Source organism: Dreissena polymorpha, chromosome 13 (assembly GCF_020536995.1).
Source record: "Dreissena polymorpha isolate Duluth1 chromosome 13, UMN_Dpol_1.0, whole genome shotgun sequence".
In the NCBI taxonomy this organism is placed as follows: Eukaryota; Metazoa; Mollusca; class Bivalvia; order Myida; family Dreissenidae; genus Dreissena; species Dreissena polymorpha.
The window spans coordinates 17,890,605-17,910,014 of record NC_068367.1 but is presented as its reverse complement, the minus strand read 5'-3'; the positions used below and the strand labels follow the sequence as shown (position 1 = coordinate 17,910,014).

Sequence of the window (19,410 nt, the reverse complement as noted above, 5' to 3'; positions counted from 1 at the left end):
CCGCCTTCCCAATGTGGCAGATGTCGGCACTGCACCAGTTTGCACCAGTTAAGTCTTCTTAATGCTATAGACCGCCTTCCCAATGTGGCAGATGTCGGCACTGCACCAGTTTGCACCAGTTCAGTCTTCTTAATGCTATCGACCGCCTTCCCAATGTAGCAGATGTCGGCACTGCACCAGTTTGCACCAGTTAAGTCTTCTTAATGCTATCGACCGCCTTCCCAATGTGGCAGATGTCGGCACTGCACCAGTTTGCACCAGTTCAGTCTTCTTAATGCTATCGACCGCCTTCTAAGGTGGCAGATGTCGGTTCAGTATATTAACGCCATGCTACGTTCGAAAATATGTAAACATTAAGAAAAGACAAATATACAATCGATCAAAACAAATCAAAAGATATAAAATTATAACATAAATTTTAATACAATTATCTTTATAGTTGAATTCAATGGCATACAAGGTATTGAGGTCAGAGCCGTAGACAGTGTCTCTAACTTTACTATACAGATGTCAGCAAGGCTATAAGGCTATATAAGGTACATATTGCTTGTAACTCATTTATATCAACAACAATATTATTTTTATACTGAAGAGTATAATATATCTCTGTTGGTGAAAACATATTATAGCAGTACACGTAAAAAAATCTTCATGTTCATATAACATTAAGGTTTACATATTTAGTATACAGTGAGAATAAGGTTTAATGGTTTTAGACTACAGAAAGTTATTACATCATTGAATCAGGTAACCACTATACGTACAATACACTTGCATGCAATAATGTGTTGGAAAACAATTTGAGAAATACAAAAAAAGAAAAGAGAAAACATCTTCCAGTATTTATATTCAATAAAAGTGAGTATTTATTGGAATATCAGATGAAAAAACTAAAATATATTGTCCTGGTAATATCTCGTCAAGCTTTAGACATATGCCATTCCCAGAAACGTTTTACTCATTTGTTGCAAAATGAACATAATTCGTCATCAATAAATTTCATTTTATTAAAAACTATTAAAAGTACGCTGTGAAATGTTCTGTATTGGCAATCCTTAATCAAACCATCATTTTTTTTAAGATAGAGATAATAACACCAAAAAAATATTTCTTCAAGAATAACATGATTTTTTATGTCTGTATTATTACCATGTTAACACTTAAAAACAATAATTGTTTGGATATTGTCTGAATATTGTTTGGAAACTTTGTTTTCAAACACTCTATAAATAAATAATTAACGAAATCCGGACATCTTGTTCGATACTGGTACTTAATGACACTATTTAATAAATCACAATATTGTATTCGTTTCTGTTTTCAATTTGCCGCCACATAGGTTACGCAATGTTGAATATGAGTCAGCTCGCACACACACATATATATATGTATATGTATAAATTATATATTGATAGATTATCTTAGTTCACAAATCTCTTTTTTAACTCATGAACATTTTCAATTTAATATTAATACAATGCAGCAACGAATAACACGTTCGACGAAAAAGATGGCGTTAAGTTTTCGACAGTTTTTTTTATATTTGAGAACTAATAATTTGTGCATTAATACCTAAATTAAGAGATCGGTAGTCAACCAGTACGCATGCGCAGTATTACACAAATTTCGTTCACTAATGAAAGTTGTTCGCTAGCGTCCAATTTTAAAAAGAGACAACGATGGTCGTGTTTATAGTATATAGATGATATTGTGTTCATGTCATTAAAGCATGGACTAGAATGAAATAGAAATATAATATATAATAATAATAATGCATAAACTTCAGTCCAAAAGTGTCAAGAAATGTCAAGTAAATTGTATTTACACAGTCGGTAATCATAAAAAAGCAAGAACAGCAGAAAACACTGTAAAGAATGTTTCAATATACATTTTAAAATGCCACAAAACATCAAAATATAAATTCATATTTTAACATATGCTATGTATGTATTTGACATGTTTAAAATCGATTTGTTAAAAACTATGCAAGCCGTAAATAATATTCAAGATGCCAATCTTCAACTGGAAGAGCAAGTTCTTTATGTCATTTGAGGATTGTCGTAAAACCACTTATCGAGTAGGAACACATATTATGGCGTTATAAAAGACATTCAAAACTCAATTTATGCATATCCAAAAATTAAAACTGAATAAATCAAATAAAAAACAAATCAGCTTAAATAACACATCTCGTCTCTCCTAATTCGGAAAAAATGTTTTATCCCAAAGTATATCAAGGTCACTGAGGATTCTTGCCCATCTCTTTCTCGACTGTGCCTCGGTGGTACGGCAAAAAAGGAACATACTTCAACAGCCGAGAGAACCGGAAGCACTGGGGCATCAACGGCCTGTACACGTCATAGCCCTCGTTGAAGAGCGACTTGTCCACTTCCGCGTCTTCGTCGGCGTCGCTCACCTTCCAGGCGGTGATACCGCGCTCTTCCGGCGTCCCTGAGGATTCAGAAGTGGCATTGAGACTATATTTCCATAATAATGAAATATAAAAACAACATTATATAAGGAACAGATATGTGCGATACATCATGGATTTAGTATCTTCCATAAATGGTTACCTTATTTTTAGTAGATAGTTATGCTGTGGCAGAAGCTATATATGTAGAGAAACATGTTTATATGTATGTGCCATATTAATAAGTTACCACATAACATAATGAAGTATCCCAAAAATATAAAGAAGTAAGCACGTCAAGTTAAGACGTATCTACAGCATATTAGGACAGACTGACACATAGCCTTAATATAATGCTATTGGGGCAGAACACCGTTCAGTTTGTACGAATAATTCAGTCAAAGTTTCCCCTACAATTGTAAGTTTATTGTTTTTAGCAATCTTCCCAAAAATAGCAAACTATAATTAGCGCTCTAGTCGAAACAACGTTTCTGAAATCCACAAATTATTGAAGAAGTCGCTCACCTGGTACGGTGTTGTCCAGCACGAACGCGATAACCGTTCCGACCAAATTTGGATTTCCAAGAAGCATAGACATGATCTTGTCGAACACCATGTGACCTAAAATGCCGGCACGCTTGATCATAATCATCATTATCATCATCATCATCATCATCATCATCATCACCATCATCATCATCATCATCATCATCATCATCATCATCATCATCATCATCATCATCATCATCATAATCATCATCATCATCATCATCATCATCATCCTCAGCATAATCATGAGCACCATCATCATCATCATAAGCACCATCATCATAATCATCATCATCATCATCATCATCATCATCATCATCATCATCATCATCATCATCATCATCATACTCATACTCATCATCATCATCATCATCATCATCATCATCATCATCATCATCATCATCATCATCATCATCATCATCATCATCATCATCATCATCATCATCATCATCATCATCAACAACATCATCATCATCATCATCATCATCATCATCATCATCATCATCATCAACATCAATATTACGATAATGATAATAATAAGCAAGGAGCATGCAGCTTTGAAAGTAACTATAAACATTAAATATGCATACAAACACACGGCCTGTAAACACTGACGCCACCTCTGTCTTGCGATGCATAAATAAATGAATTAATGCTACTTCCGAGGAAGCGCTAAGGACAGGATGTTTTTAAATTTCACGGATAATTTTTCGGGGGGGGGGATAAGTTTTATATCGTAGTCCAACATTTCGCATTGTTTGAAAAATCGGGAAATGTGTTGCGATTCAGCGGTTATTAATTCATCCATAAATGTACATAAACATACAATCACAACCCATCTGGGAACATGAGGACCTTTATAAGTTGTGTCATGGTGGAGTTGTAGAAAGCATACCGATGAATTTTGCCTGTGTGACGAGTATATTTCCACCCGATTAATTTGCGAACGACATTACACAATTGCGTTCAACATATACAATTTGCTGGATGCAAAAACACACTGGCCTCTTGCAAATCCATTAGAGAATTTTACATTTTAAAGAGATGGAGCCAATGCCAAGAAGGTGGAGCTAAGGACATGAGGTTGTGCTAATGCACGATAAATGAATCATCACATGACTTACATTTGATAGATAATGTTCCTTTATAATATTTATTTTTATTTTTCAACGGAAATACTTAAACCGAAATCTATACAGAATATAGACATTCTAAAAAAACACCTAATAACATATTGTACGATGTAAACCAAAAATATATATTATTGAACTTATCAAATAACTGAATTCTCAACAGTCTCATATTATGATTTCTACAACAAGTGTGTTTATACAGAAGCATAATTCACGAAATAATTAAAAGATGTTACGTCTGCTTGAAATGTTTAGTTTTGTCCCCTATTCCAATCGCTGAATTCACTAAATTACAAAAGTCAACGAATCTTAATTAGGCCAAAAATATGTCGTTTGTTTCTACTAACATCTGCAAAACATTAGGATAGCTTCGGCTTAAATCGAGAACCTTTTTTAAATATGTTCATTTTTCTTTCAAGTTTTATAGTACATTTAATGATAGAAATGCTCAAAATCTCATTGAAACGCATGCTTCTTCATAATTATGTAGACTTTACTTTCTTATTATATTTCATTGTGATCAAATTGAGAAAAAACATCGACCACTTTACCAGGAACATGACACAAAAAGTGTATGGTCGGCACCGAAAATAAAACAGCTAAAAATGTGCATTGGCGCCACCTCCTAAAATTAGCGCCACCTCCTTGGTATTGGCTCCATCTCTTTTGGAACTATACCAAATTATCAATTAGATTGACAAGAAGTCAATGGTTTGTGCATGGAACAGCATATATATGTTCAACGCCATAGTGAGATGTGTTAGCGATTTCATTGGGTAATACAGTTGCTAGTCACATAGGCAAAATTAATCGATTTTCTGTATAAAAAAAACTTCACCATGCCACAACTTATACAGGTTCTCACCTTTCCAAATTGGTTGTTATTATATGTTTATGTACATGTGTGGATGAATCAATCTTCGCTGAATCACACTACACGGCCCAATTTTAAAAATAAAATAGTAATGCGAAATATTTTTAACAAAACATATAAAACCTACTCACTCTGTAGAATTATCCGTGACATTTTAAAACATCCGGTCCTTAGCGCCACCTCGGAAGTAGCATTGCCTCATTTATCCATGCATTGCAAAAGGAGGTGGCGTCCGTGATTAACGGCCGTGCAAACAGGTAAACTTGTTTTTATGCATAACGTACCTGTTTGCACGGGGTGTTTCGTCTTTAGTGCCCACGTGGGCACGCACAGACCAATGAACACGGACAGTCCCAGTATAGCGATGTTGCGGGGAGACGACATGTTAGTCACCTGAAACAAATAAAAATGCTTACATGATTATACATCTGTTTTGGTAAATTAAATATAAGAATAAAGTTTTTTTTTTTTACTAAATTTGGTTTACAATCAGTTCGACCGGTAGACAGGGCTAAATAGTGATATAATTAAATATACTTTAAGTTGAAATCGATCTCGAGTTTACTGGATAGTAGCACATCTTGTTCTTAAACATTAAGATACAAGTAATTGATTACGTTTCATTATATTCATGTGCTAACTGTGTATTGCAGGTATTGCAGGTTCAAATTATAAACGATCATATATTTACGAAAATTATTTATAAAATACTATTAACAAAAGAAAAAGAGTCATTCGATCGAAATATTGAACCACTTCATACCTCTAAATTCGATATAACGACGCCGAAGAAAATTCCGTACATGACGACAATGGCCCCGCCCAGGACCGGATATGGTATACTAATGAAGATTGCTGAGAATTTCCCGAATATGCCGAACAGGATGTAGAGGATTCCGGTGCATACAAACACGTGACGGCTCGCCACCTGTATAAGAACATCAATACTCGCGGGCAAACTTCACATTTCCGTATTTTTTGTCCATATTGCAATCGGATACTGTGAAATCATTTATTTTCGCCAGCACGAAATTTCGTCATTTTTATTAAAATGACGTTTTCGTCAGCACTTAAATTCGCCAATTCCTGACTTGGAAAAAAAATGTTTCAGTCAATATCCGATTTGTTTGTCCGAAATATATCGCGGTTGCAAAAAATCGTAGTGGGGAAAGAGGGAGGACACGTGAGAGTCACTTGCGTGAGGTGGGGCCTGTTTGTCACATGTCAATATACTAGTCTTTTGTTATCAGGTGATCAGTAATTTGCCCCCATTAGTGTATCATTATTATGATTAGCGGATTAGTGGGACCGAATAACCGTTAACGAAAGTTTGAAACCCGGGTTTGAAACGGTGAAGCCTGTTGCCAATTGGTCCTATTCATTTATTATCATGGCCAAACTAATAACATTCTTACCTTTATCGGCGCAAATTAGAGAAGGTGCGAAGAATATTGGTTAAAATTAGTGTTAGCAAACTGTTTGGTCAGTTTTCAATAAAGTTTCAAGAGTTTTGCATCGTAAATATTTGATCACTTGAAGTACAATAATTTTCGGAAGTGTAAAACTAACAGTGCATTATGGGACAGCGGTTTCATAGGGCAAAGTTCAGATTTAATTGTAACAACCAATGGACGGGTGAGTTTAAATTAGATTGAATGCAATCGGATACAAAGCAATGTTTTATTGCGTCATTCTCAGTCATTCGAAACACGTGCTTTCCGGGGATTTCCTGGAAATCGCGAAAAAATAAAAGTGAATTTTTGAAAACAATTTCCCTACGTTTGGATGGAACTAATCGTAATGATTGCTAATTTCTCTTTTCCTGTTACGTTTTCAATTGCTACAAGTAACAATTATTTGAAACATGTATCGTAAAACTTGTGAAAGATGTCAATGATTAAACAGATCGATAGCCCATAAAACGAAGCACAAGCTATTTTTACACCTGTACTGTAGTTAAACGCAAACAACCAAACACAAATCAAAATGTTCTGTATTTATTTGTAATCAATGCGGAGAATGTATGCGGTAAGTATATACATCACCATCTTTTAATTTGTTTATTGTCTTTGATCCGGATCTAATCCGGTGCTTGGAGGCTGTATAATCTTCTGTAACAACACTGAAAAACACAATACACACAATGGGTAATAAAGTTGTCAACAATTAGCGCTTATCATTACAATTCTACCTAAACGAATTCAACGCATGCGATACAGCTGTACTGATTTCGCGTTTTAAAGCAATGTCACGTGTCAGTTAAGTACACTGTGTAATCTACACCCTTTTGTGTCAAAACCGGATGTATCTGATTACGTAACAGACGGAGTATGTATGCGTGGATTGCGTTGGATTTTAGTGCCTCGTGCCTTTGGTAATTCAGTCTTAATTTGTTCAAATATGGGACATAATTGTTCGTTAGGATCTTGAATTTGTCGATCGGTCAACTGACGAAATATACGAAAATTAATGCCTGACGATATATAATGGTTTCACGATAAATACGTGAAAAAACAACGACAAACATAAACAACACTTAATTCAAGTTTCAATTATCACATCACTTTGCTGAGTATATGGCATAACATTTATCAATATAAAATAGAAGCAAGCTCCACTATTGGTTTATATGCATGAGTGTAAAGATTTCCATGCAACAAGTCGTCCCATATTAGCCTGTACGGACTGCACAATTTAATCTTCGAAGACACACTGCATTAAGTCCAGTTTATACATAACGCGGCTCAGTGCACTTCTTCAGTATCTTTATGTTATAAAAACTATATACTAGCATGATACCAAATATATTGGCAGATAAAACAAATAAGTGTCCCCCCCCCCCATTCAAACGAGTATATACTGTCAAACCCAAATTTGATCCCATTAACAGCGTACCTTCGTTACGCCAATGGCGCCAATGTTGCCTCCGTATGTTGATGTGGCATGGCCGCATCCCACGGTACCGGATATCATGCTGCACAGGCCCTCGATCATGATGCCGCGATTTACCGCGTGTTTGGGCGGAGCCGGAACGCGACACACATTCGCGCATGCGTAGTAGTCGCCGATAGAGTCCAGAACGGATATCAGAGTTGCTATCATGCAGGAAAGAAACGCTGCGGCCGTTGAAACCAAATGCTCCGAATTGACCTAGAGATTTTGGGGAAAAAACAACTAATGATCGCCTTAAAACTGGTTTTGTTATGACCTAGAACTGCGGCAATATTAAAAATAAATACGGTTATTTAATGAAATATACTACGTATTACACTACCGAGCATTTGTCAAGCTGAATGCTTCGTAGATTGTCTTGTTTAATTAAGTTTGTTTTTCTTTAGAATAACCAAGCCTCCCCATTTTTTAATTCTCCCATTCTGCCAGTGCATGAATTCTTTATCAAGACAAGTCCGCCCATTCAAACATAAAAGTCCCAGCTTTTAGTACTTATAGATGCATCCGTCATCAATTATCGTCTTACGATCAATAAGATAGAACATGAAGACAGTGACGTGCCTGGATACGGAAATGTAAACCATGGGTTGTCATAGATGACCTGAATTCTAGAGTCCGTGCGCGTGTTGTAACCAACGGAAGTTTTATCATCCGTAAGCACCCCTGCATACGTAAGCACGCCGCATAGCAGCCAGTTGAAGATAATGGATATAAGGATCTGGGAAAAAAAAGTTTATATTAAAGGGGCCTTTTCACAGATTTAGGCATGTATTGGAGTTTGTCATTAAATGCTATATATTGATAAATGTAAAAATTGGATCTAAAAAGCTCCAGTAAAAAAAACAAGATAAAGTTAAAGAAAGAAAAATGTAACCAGCAAATCGAACTCGATTTGTGAGGATTTGTAAAGGAGTGAGGAAAATAAAATATAATACATGTGTATATGTATTCATACTATGACAATTCAGATGCATTAGCAGGATAATTTCACCACTAGGTTCTATAGTTATGGCAAGAAACCAATTATTAAAAAGTGATATACAAGGCAAATGCACAAGACAACACACGTGAGCACAATATAATTACTCAGAAATGAATCAAAAGGGGGTCATGCCATTGGAACGCTCAATACAACGCTTGTGGGTTAAAACCGGTTTAAAGGAGCTGCAAACCTCGCATCAAATGTAACTGTAAATTGAGGATATAAACATCACAGGTAGTTGAAGATAATGGGCAACATGCTGTGGGGAAACATTTCATATAAATTACATACATTTAGTATCTAGGTATATGGGAAACACGAAGCAATGGAATGGGCAGAGTAGAAGACTTGGTTCTGATCATAGTTCAATGTTGAACCTTTTGTTATATAGACATGTTAATGAATTAATAATATACAGTATTTATCACGGAAGGAATGTATTATTACAAACAGGTAACACTTGTTCACTAATTCTCTCACCGCAAACACTTGGTGCAGAGGATATCGTATAATACGGAACCCGAGCGACGGGGTCCATACGGGGACAGGCATGTTGTACTTGGCAAGGTAAAGGAACATCACCACCGCTACCGCTATCGTCCTGCATACACGCGGGTGGATTTTTACAAAACAATACATGCTTGTCATGTTATCCCGTGTAGTGGGCAGAGTTATATGTATGAGAATAAAACAATGAAAATGCATAAAGTTAATAGTAAAACTAATTATATATCTGTAAAGTATCATACATAAGTATGACCCATCTGGTAAAAAACGACTTTTTTCAGATAAACATATATTATGAAAGAGCTACATATGGCAAATCAAAAGCTGAAATTTGAGCATCCGATTTCTAAAAATGACGAAGTTATATGTATTTATTATCGTTGTGTGAATGAATAAACTGGTTATACAGGTTTTTGAAGGTGATATATGTCCAATGGTGCGGAGATCAAGATTTCCTCGTGCACAGATTTGTAGGTTTAGTCATTCGACAGGCAAGCAGGGTAGAGCGAAGACTTGATTTGAATCGTTTTATTTATTTTCTCAACCACATTTAATTGTGAAATTTGATTTATTTTTGTGTCGTATTGGCGTTGGCAATTTATTAATATGGACAGTCAGGATGAGAGGAGAGATCGCTTCGCCGGCGGGGACAGTGCTGACACAGTAAATGGACACACGTAGCGACCACGTGGTAGCGGTCAAGAAGGTAGGCCCTCGGGGATAGAGGAGAATTGTTTGACGTGTTTGGTTTACATATAATACGCACATTGTGAAGAAAAGTATCATTTCTCACGTTTTTCTCTTGTAAAATGTAGTTTAAAGAGGCATGTCCTTTTTTGCGGAAAATCATTGGTGCAAATCCTGATATAATTGACTGTATTGTCGGCGCTTACGCATTACCATTCTTACAATTACCTGAAAAATGTGTATCTGGAAATAACCAATCGGCTTTAAAGCAGATACTAGATAAGCAGATGTTAACGAGTCGGTGCAGGATATGTAAAATAATGGCTGTATTGAAGAATTAAAAGACATCCCCCATGTTGTTAGTCAATCAAGTGTAGCCGTGAATGAAGCCGGAAGCTGGATTTGTGATCAATGAGGTAGTCAATATAAGTACCAGTTCAGAGGCCAGAATGGGTAGGATTAATCTGGGTTAGCCAAATGTTTTCTTTTGAAATTCCTGATAGAAGAATAACTGGTTTTAAAAATACTCTTTTATAGGTATTTTCTTCCATGCCAATGGTTTCGGCAAGGGATTTAGCTAGATGTAGGTGGAAAATTGTTTCAATGATGCCTGTTATAGGTAGTCTGGCTAGGTAAAGACTAGATATCTTTATTCTGAAATCGTTTCTAGACCGTCATTGCATAGAGTTATAGCCCTTGAAACAGATAGCTTATTTATTTCCGAATTTAGATTTTGGTTAGGTCGCATAGATGGCATACAATCAAGACATTTTATTAAAACTACACGTGTCGAAGTTTTAAAAGTTTACAGTGATGCAAGTGGGTTTGCTGGTGGGGCTTATATTGTTGATATGTCAGGTTTCATTTTTTACGATATATGGTCAAATGACGATTGCAATACAAGTTCTACTTATAGAATAATTAATGGAGTAGTTCTAGTTTTACGTGCCTATGGGAATTTTTTAAGGGAGGGGGCTGTTAAGAGGTTTTCTGACTCTGAATCACGTGTACAGTTGGTAAAGGTAGGAAGTTCTAAACTTGAGTAACATGATCTAGCACTAAGCATTTTTATTATGTGTTTGAAGATGAATATAGGACTAGAAATACAATGGGTTCCAAGAGAATTAAACTCCATTGCCGACAGTATAAGTAAAATGAGCAATACAGATGAATGGTAAATCTCACAAGATTTCTTTGAGTATTTAAATGGTAGCTCGGGTCCGATTTTGATTGATCGCTTGGCTACTTTTAAAAATGGAAATACTTAAATATATAATTCAAAATTCTTTGATTTTGAGACAGAAGCAGATTGCTTCACACAGTTTTGGGGTGCCGATTTAAATTGGTTGATGCCCCTATTTATCTCGTAGGAAAAACAATTTTTCACTTTCTAGAATGCAACGCATATGGCGTTTTGGTGGTATACAGATGGCCTAGTGCAGCATTTTGGCCATTCTTATTTGAGGCTGGTAATGTACAAATGCACTTTGAGAATGATATTATTGTGTTTGACAAAGGGCAAACTATTTGTATGAGTAATAACCACTCTGTTTCAGTTCAAGACCTTTTTTCAAGACATGTTCTTGCTATTCGAATTTAACTATACTATATGTCGTTTATATGTGAATTGGTGATATGAAGGCTTTGACTGTTTTGCTATACTTATGGTATAGTTGGGATTTTTCACGTATTTATATGTGTAGAAATGATTCAATAGATGTTGTTTTTGTATTTCCATTAAGTATGTATAGAAACCATGTTGGTGTATGTCCGTTTGCATCTGGTGCTTACGAAGTCGTGTACAGTACATGAGGAATGGAATATTTGCAAAAAAGAAAGCAAAAACAGTACTTGCAAAAAAGAAAGCAAGGGTTAAAAATAATAGTTTTAAAAGTATAATACTTGCAAAAAAAATAGCAAGGGTAATATTTATTTCAAATTGGAAAATACTTGCAAAAAAGAAAGCAAGAGAAACGGTTTTGTTACAGAAAGTCAATTTTAAATGTTGGTGTGTGTGTTTCGTGTCTGTCTGCCTCTGGGGTAGACGCTGTGTGGCATTTCGTGGGCTCATGGGGTTGTGGGATCGTGTGGTCGTTGTAATTCTGGTCTGGTTGTGTTTTCTGATGATGGATTTAAAAGGGCTAATTCTGGGCCGCTGGTTCGGAGGTGCTTAGTGACTAAAGCGGATGTGTAGAGGCTTTGATTCTTTGATTTGAGATTTGTAACGGTGTGTTTGGTGCGTTTTTTGGGCGGGTTTGGCGGTTTGGGGACTTTGAATTGAAAGGATGCGATACAAGTTTTTTTGAGGATTGTCCTATAATTATTATTTTCAATAGTAAAACGGTTCAATTGTGCAAGGGCGAACAGGTATTGACATTTGTATAACAAATGCAGTTTTATGCCCTGTCTTCTACTTGAAAAAATGTAGAATATTCTAGATATTGCAATATATGTTTTGTTTAGAAACATAACAAATTGTAAGAAAATGAATAAATACATTTTAGTTGGCTCAAAGCAGATGCGTTACAGTAGACAATTAGATATTTTGCACCACATCTTTCGTGAAATTTGACTTAAACCTAACGTTTACGGGTTGCATTCATTTCGGTCAGGGGAAGCAACTGCTGTTGCAAATAGCGGTGTATCTGATAGTGTTAAAAAAGCATGGGCAGTGGAAGATGTTGGCGCTTAGGATGGCTACGTGAGAGATTCGGATGAAACACAAACAGTTGTTTCTTCTCGTTTGGATTTGTAAATATATATGGTACTTGGTGTTGTATGTTGTTAGTTGTGCGTTGTTGTTTTTTTGCCTCGTTCTTTTTCTGTCGATAAAATACCCTGCTTGTCATGACACCTAAACAAATGTGTTTGTTTTTATTCTAAATGGTTAGATGATAAATCATTTATGTTTGTCATAAAATGTAATGGAATATAAAACATAAATGTATTTATTATCGTTGTGTGAATGAATAAACTGGTTATACAGTTTTTTGAAGGTGATATATGTCCAATGGTGCGGAAATCAAGATTTCCTCGTGCACAGATTTGTAGGTTTAGTCATTCGACAGGCAAGCAGGGTAGAGCGAAGACTTGATTTAAATCGTTTTATTAGCTCATCTATTTTTTGAAAAAAAATTATGAGCTATTGTCATCACCTTGGCGTCGGCGTCTGCGTCTGCGTCGGCGTCTGCGTCGGCGTCGGCGTTGGCGTCCGGTTAAGTTTTGCGTTTAGGTCCACTTTTCTCAGAAAGTATCAATGCTATTGCATTCAAACTTGGTACACTTACTTACTATCATGAGAGGACTGGGCAGGCAAATTAAGATAACTCTGGCGTGCAATTTGACAGAATTATGTGCCCTTTTTATACTTAGAAAATTGAAAATTTTGGTTAAGTTTTGCGTTTAGGTCCACTTTTCTCAGAAAGTATCAATGCTATTGCATTCAAACTTGGTACACTTACTTACTATCATGAGGGGACTGGGCAGGCAAAGTTAGATAACTCTGGCGTGCATTTTTACAGAATTATGTGCCCTTTTTATACTTAGAAAATTGAAAATTTTGGTTAAGTTTTGTGTTTAGGGCCATTTTATTCCGTAAGTATCAAAGCTATTGCTTTCATACTTGCAACACTTACTAACTATCATAAGGGGACTGTGCAGGCAAAGTAATGTAACTCTGACTGGCATTTTGACAGAATTATGGGCCCTTTTTATACTTAGAAAATTGAAAATTTTGGTTAAGTTTTGCGTTTAGGTCCACTTTTCACAGAAAGTATCAATGCTATTGCATTCAAACTTGGTACACTTACTAACTATCATGAGGAGACTGGGCAGGCAAAGTTAGATAACTCTGGCGTGCATTTTTACAGAATTATGTGCCCTTTTTATACTTAGAAAATTGAAAATTTTGGTTAAGTTTTGTGTTTAGGTCCATTTTATTCCGTAAGTATCAAAGCTATTGCTTTCATACTTGCAACACTTACTAACTATCATAAGGGGACTGTGCAGGCAAAGTAATGTAACTCTGACTGGCATTTTGACAGAATTATGGGCCCTTTTTATAATTAGAAAATTGAAGATTTGGTTAAGTTTCGTGTTTAGGTCCACTTTATTCCTACAGTATCAAAGCTATTGCTTTCATACTTGCAACACGTAATAACTATCATAATGGGACTGTGCAGGCAAAGTTATGTAACTCTGACTGGCATTTGGACGGAATTATGGGCCCTTTATACTTAGAAAATTGAAAATTTGGTAAAGTTTTGTGTTTTGGTCCACTTTACCCCTAAAGTATCATAGATATTGCTTTCATACTTGGAACACTCGCAAACTATCATAAGGGTACAGTAAAAGGACAAGTTGCATAACTCTGGTTGTCATTTTTACGGAATTATGGCCCTTTTTTGACTTAGTAACTTTGAATATATGGTTAAATTTTGTGTTTCGATCCACTTTACTTCTTAACTATCAAGGCTATTGCTTTCAAACTTCAAATACTTTAATGCTATCATGAGGTTACTGTACCTGGCAAGTTGAATTTTACCTTGACCTTTGAATGACCTTGACTCTCAAGGTCAAATTATTAAATTTTGCTAAAATTGCCATAACTTCTTTATTTATTATTAGATTTGATTGATACTTTGACAAAACTACTCTTACCTGACATACCACAATAGACTCCACCCAAACCATCCCCCGTACCCTCCCCCCCCCCCCGAATCCCCCCCCTATTTTTTTTTAAAGATCATCTCACAAATGACCACCCCACCCTCAAACTTTGAAACGGTTAAAAAAACAAATATTTATTTTTATTATTTTATGTTTGAAATACCGTCCAACCATCGCACCCAAGAATCCCAACCCACCCCCCTCTCCCCCCACCCGAAACCCCTCCTCCTAATTTTTTTTTTTAAGATCATCTCACAAATGACCACCACACCCTCACACTATATCCTCCCAACACCCCCCCCCCCCCGCAAATTTCATATTTTATGTTTGAAATACCGTCCAACCATCGCACCCAAGAATCTTTTTTTTGCATTTTTTTCGCATTTTTGGAAAAAAATGTAATAAATGTCCACACCCCCACACTATACACCCCTCTTCACTCCACCCCTCCCTCCTTTGTGATTGAAAATGAGAGTCCCTTCACCTTTAGAAAGAAAATAGATGAGCGGTCTGCACTCGCAAGGCGGTACTCTTGTTTGGTTATGCTCTGTTTGTGTGTTGATGTTAATATTATGTTTTATGTGTTTCAGTGAGTTTTATGAGAGCAGACGGATGACTGACTTGAGATAGAAAGGGGCATTGGTTCCGGACATTTTACCATTATATTTACATGGTTTTCTAAAAAGAATACTTAACGTTTACGATATAGTAACAGCTGATTATTTGTAGATTTCTCTAAAATTGGAGGTTTCAGGAGGAGAAGAAGGCACCTAGACACCAGTCTTGAGCAATGGGTCCTCATACACCCCCCTGCCATTAAAAGAAAAATGAAAAATGAGCAGCGGGGTTGCGTATCCCGCTCGCGGTTACACCTGAATCGTTCGTTACCACCGATTATTGTTTGGGGTGTACGTGAAGTCATGTGCACTTCTCTTAATTGATGGTAATGAATAAATCTTGTAATTATCGCAGCTGCTTTTATTAAAACTAATGCTTTACTTTATGTATTTTTCGCAAATAGGCGTTGTGGATGGGGCGTCCTCGGTGCGCTTTGGGCATCGGCGGCGGACGGGCAGTTGTTAGGGCCGTGGCGTCCTTGGTTGGGCTTGTGATTTTGAATTGTGTAGTTAAATTGTTCAATTGTATGATTTTTAGCTCATCTATTTTTTGAAAAAAAATTATGAGCTATTGTCATCACCTTGGCGTCGGCGTCGGCGTTGGCGTTGGCGTTGGCGTTGGCGTTGGCGTTGGCGTCGGCGTCCGGTTAAGTTTTGCGTTTAGGTCCACTTTTCTCAGAAAGTATCAATGCTATTGCATTCAAACTTGGTACACTTACTTACTATCATGAGGGGACTAGGCAGGCAAAGTTAGATAACTCTGGCGTGCATTTTGACAGAATTATGTGCCCTTTTTATACTTAAAAAATTGCAAATTTTGGTTAAGTTTTGCGTTTAGTTCCACTTTTCTCAGTAAGTATCAATGCTATTGCATTCAAACTTGGTACACTTACTTACTATCATGAGGGGACTGGGCAGGCAAAGTTAGATAACTCTGGCATGCATTTTGACAGAATTATGTGCCCTTTTTATACTTAGAAAATTGACAATTTTGGTTAAGTTTTGTGTTTAGGTCCATTTTATTCCTTAAGCATCAAAGCTATTGCTTTCATACTTGCAACACTTACTAACTATCATAAGGGGACTGTGCAGGCAAAGTAATGTAACTCTGACTGGCATTTTGACAGAATTATGTGCCCTTTTTATACTTAGAAAATTGAAAATTTGATTAAGTTTTGTGTTTAGGTCCACTTTATTCCTACAGTATCAAAGCTATTGCTTTCATACTTGCAAGATTTATGAACTATCATAAGGGGACGGTGCAGGCAAAGTTATGTAACTCTGACTGGCATTTGGACGGAATTATGGGCCCTTTATACTTAGAAAATTGAAAATTTGGTTAAGATTTATGTTTTGGTCACTTTACCCCTAAAGTATCATAGATATTGCTTTCATACTTGGAACACTCACAAACTATCATAAGGGTACAGTAAAAGGACAAGTTGCATAACTCTGGTTGTCATTGTTACGGAATTATGGCCCTTTTTTGACTTAGTAACTTTTAATATATGGTTAAATTTTGTGTTTCGATCCACTCGAAGTATCAAGGCTATTGCTTTCAAACTTCAAATACTTACATGCTATCATGAGGTTACTGTACCTGGCAACTTGAATTTTACTTTGACCTTTGAATGACCTTGACTCTCAAGGTCAAATTATTAAATTTTGCTAAAATTGCCATAACTTCTTTATTTATGATTAGATTTGATTGATACTTTGATGAAACTACTCTTACCTGACATACCACAATAGACTTCACCCAAACCATCCCCCGTGCCCTCCCCCCCCCCTCCCCCCCCTCCCCCCCCCCCTAATTTTTTTTTTTTTTTTTTTTTTTTATAAGATCATCTCACAAATGACCACCACACCCTCACACTATACCCCCACCCCACCCCCCCCACCCCCCCCCCCAATTTTTTTTTTTTTTTTTTTTTTTTTTTTTTTTTTTTTTAAGATCATCTCACAAATTATCACCACACCCTCACACTATACCCCCCCCCCCCCCCGATTTTTTTTTTTTTTTTTTTTTTTTTTCGCTTTTTTGGAAGATAATGTAATAAATGTCCACAACCCCACACTATACACCCCTCTTCACTCCACTCCTCCCTCCTTTGTGATTGAAAATGAGAGTCCCTTCACCTTTAAAAAGAAAATAGATGAGCGGTCTGCACCCGCAAGGCGGTGCTCTTGTTAGTTTAGGCTTGACGTCTGATGGGTATTAATATATTCAATTATTCACATGTAACGCATGAGCATGTTTAATGATACGTATAACGACGTGTTCTACAGAATGGATTTAGTATCGTTTCAGTTCTTAAATATATGAGAAGGATGTCGCAACGTTCACTGACGTCTCGAAACTCTTCAACTGAGCGGTGCCATTGGGGTCGATATATGTTGCTCATTGAACACATACGATCGTCAGAAGATTTGTTTCTTGCATTTATGTGTAGAAAGCCCTCTCAGATACAAACACCCACTCCATGCGTGTGTTTCAAGAAATAAAATACCCTGCTTGTCATGACACCGATAAAATACCCTGCTTGTCATGACACCTAAACAAATGTGTTTGTTTTTATTCTAAATGGTTAGATAGTAAATAATTTATGTTTGTCATAAAATGTAATGGAATATAAAACATAAGTCATTTTTGTGCTGGCTGTCATAAACGCCGAATAGCGCCGTTTTGAATGAAATGACGTTTTAATTCAATTAGTATCAGTTCAGGTTATGCTGATCAGTTTGTGTTGATAATAACTCCATTATTCGCGTGTGTCGATGAACATAATTGATTACAAATTACAGAATGAATTGTAGTATTATTAGTCATAAATACTCACGGTTGCCATGGAAACAAAAATGTTCTTATTTCACATCTATTATCGTTTTAAATAATTTAAAACAAATAAAACAAAACAAAATAAAACAAAAATGCCCTTCATAGATATGGAACATCGCAAACATGTTTATAATAAAAATAATAAGTGTGTGTAATAACGCTTAAGAGTGTTATTGCATTCCTTCAAACGAAACATACCATAAATGCGGAAAGCGTCTTCTCTGATTATTCTTTGCGGCATGAACTGGCTTATATGGGACGACACTTTACGGATATGCATAAAACCTTGTTTAGCAAGAGCGCAGCTCATGTTTTACTCACGAACCTGACGATAGACGATTGTCCGAATAAATCAGATAACTAGATGATATACGCGTCAACGTAGCGCAACATACACGTTATACGTATCAGAATTGCGTGAAACGTTTATCATTTAAACGTATTCTACATACGACAGCGCAATTCCCCAGTTAGCTTCCACGAACTTTAACACGGGTCCCACGAGGGCGATGAATATGAGCATCAGCGTGGGCACGATGGTGAGAGGTCCCACGAAGCGCAGCAGCTGCCCCATCAGACCCGTGAACCCGAGCAACGCGTGCACAAACCCGGCCACGATTAAGCTCCCTTGAATCTGGAAATAGATAAATTAATAATTGAAAAATGTATGTTTATCAATAATGTACTAATTGCTGTATACAGTTCGCAATATAAACATTTCATACGTCACATAATTATTATAGAAGAAGTGCGAGTAGGTAAACTTATCGCTATTTAATGACTTAAATCGTATTTTGAACACTCGCCTTAAAACCTTACCATTCTGACGTTGTTAAGTATCCTTTCCATGCCTATTTCTGCGCCCAGAGTGCCATTGATATTTGACATGCAGTCGTTTGATCCTGCAAGGTTACTGGTCATATTGGTTTCTGAAAAAAACAAGGATATAAAATGTTAAATAAACATGAAACGCAACTCACATATTGTTGCTAGCATGTCTCGTTGAGTTATATAATAGACATTGTGTACACATCGGTCTAACTGATCTGTGTACTAACGCGAAAGGAATTGTGGGTAGCACTTCTTTTACGAGTGAAAAGTGAAAGCGAAAGTAGGTCAGGTAATCGTGCTTCTGATAATCGCTATCAGTCTTAATAGAGATTCAAAATCACATTTTAACTTAATTAAACAT

At 36.4% G+C, this 19,410-nt stretch overlaps 1 pseudogene; it reads right to left on the bottom strand.

Moving 5' to 3' along the window:
- Window positions 1-416: 416 nt before the first annotated feature.
- LOC127855347 (solute carrier family 23 member 1-like) overlaps window positions 417-19,410 on the bottom strand; it is a 29,224-nt pseudogene continuing 10,230 nt past the window's right edge.